Source organism: Anguilla rostrata, chromosome 15, assembly GCF_018555375.3.
Source record: "Anguilla rostrata isolate EN2019 chromosome 15, ASM1855537v3, whole genome shotgun sequence".
NCBI classification, from domain to species: Eukaryota; Metazoa; Chordata; class Actinopteri; order Anguilliformes; family Anguillidae; genus Anguilla; species Anguilla rostrata.
The window spans coordinates 10,771,575-10,773,842 of record NC_057947.1 but is presented as its reverse complement, the minus strand read 5'-3'; positions in this window follow the sequence as shown (position 1 = coordinate 10,773,842).

Here is a 2,268-nt window from a genome sequence, read left to right as displayed (position 1 = left end):
CTGCAGAGAGAGACCGCCCTCAGCCTCTGAGCATGCTCACTGCAGAGAGAGACCGCCCTCACGCTCTGAGCATGCTCACTGCAGAGAGAACCGCCCTCAGCCCCTGGGGCTCATGGCTCCACTGCAGAATGGAAGAGACCGAACCTCAGCCCTTGGCCATGACTCATCGGGGAGAAGAACATGCTCAGCCCTTGAGCCTATAATACATGTTGGAAAGAACCGCCTCACGCTCTGAGCATGCTCACTGCGGAGAGAGACCGCCCTCACGCTCTGAGCATGCTCACTGCAGAGAGAGACCGCCCTCATGCTCTGAGCATGCTCACTGCGGAGAGAGACTGCTCTCAGCCTCTGAGCATGCTCACTGCAGAGAGAGACCGCCCTCACGCTCTGAGCATGCTCACTGCGGAGAGAGACCGCCCTCACGCTCTGAGCATGCTCACTGCGGAGAGAGACCGCCCTCACGCTCTGAGCATGCTCACTGCAGAGAGAAACCACCCTCAGGCTGTGCCCCCCGGTGTGGTCTTCACATTGGCTTCCCCAGCTGCCACTCTAAAACTCCCAGAATTTGGACCAAGAAGATATGAAAACACTAACTTAGTTCCCCTTGCCCAGACTTTCAAAATGCGCGAAAGGTAGAAAATTTATTGAAAAATCACCCTTAATCCTTTAATAAATTAACATTTTGGAAAATATGTAATGTGTTGGGTTTGTTATTTTTTTAAATCCCCATGTACAGTATTTGAAAAGGATGGTCGATGCAGATGTGTTTGCAAAACCTGCAGTGCATTTTCAGACGTAGTTCCTCCTCCAGAACACCTGCAGGTTGTGGAGCGGTGGTCTCAGAGGCCTTTGTGTGAGTCTTATGCTGGAGCAGATTACTCTGAGCGAAGCAGCAAGGCACTGAACGATTACTGAGCAGACCTGCTACTGAGATTCAATAGTAATAAAACACGGAGTAGGGCATCTGGTTTCATTCCAGAGCTCTTAGCACTATGGAGTACTTATTAATATTTTAAGTGTACATAACTCGCAGTGACTCGTTTTCTTAAGCATCAAGCCTTTGCTGTGAAGGCAGGCATTTTTTCCGATTGAAAAAGACCTTTACCACCAATTGTTAGAGTTGCAGTGAGGTGGTCTGACTAACTTTACAAGCAGTCAAGTTTTTCCCAGTGGCTGTTTAGCCAGGCCAACCAAGCTCTTTAACCAGTTTGGTTAATTGACCTGTTTACTGAACACAGGTTTGTAGCTGACATCATGTTATAGTTGTGTGCTGAGGGTGCTTTGGTAGAAATGTGTTTTTGTTAGTGTGTTGATGCTTTTGTATTGCTTTAATGAGTTCCTGCTCATCCTGTTCACTTTAATCAAAGTGCTAATACACATTTGTAGGGATGTCATAAATATCAAATCGATATCTAAAATATTGATTGGCAGGTTGTTATATTGAGAATTTTTAGACATCTATGTATGTATTAAAATTTCAGTAAAACCTACTTTTTTGGTATTCTGTTTTTCTATTAATTTGCTTTTATAATGTAATACCATGGGTGACCACACCGAGGCGACGTAACACTCTACCACCACCTGCACACCTCTCCTCCTCCACCCCATTTTAGCTGCCAGTTTGACAGAATTTGATAGATACTGTGCCATAGTGTGATTAAACTAGGCTATGAAGCTTCTTTCTTGACTTATAGTAGCCTATAATGGGCAGTGGGCCCAATGAAAGTTTGAATTCAGTTTGAATCTTGTGTTTTCAGTTTCTTTATCCTGCTTCGATGATGTTTAATTGAGAAAATGTGTGGTTGACTGCAGTGGAACGTTATGTTCCCATTTTTCTATGCATGAGCAAGTTGCATAAATTGGCTAAAACAAAACAAACTGAGCACTTCTTGGGGCAAAATGTAGGCTGTATGTATTATATACAAACCGTTCATTTAAAATACGAATTAACCTTTATTGCGACACATCCCTAATTGCTTAAACTAGTAAAAATGCAGGTTCACACAGCTTCATCGTGCTTGTAATTAAATGTATCAAATCTGAACACAACAACAGTGCTCAGTGTTTTGCGGTGCAGCCGTCGTGGAGGTTGTTTCTGTTTTTAATATATCAAAGCAGAAGGATATACAAGCACGCTATGCGCAGGCCTGAGTGTTGAGCCTGTGTGGGCTGGTGTTTGGGCTGTTACTGTATCTGTGCACTGATCTTCCCTCTCCTCTGTGCATACAGCACACCCCACAGCCTCCATCCTGACCACAATGTGCATTT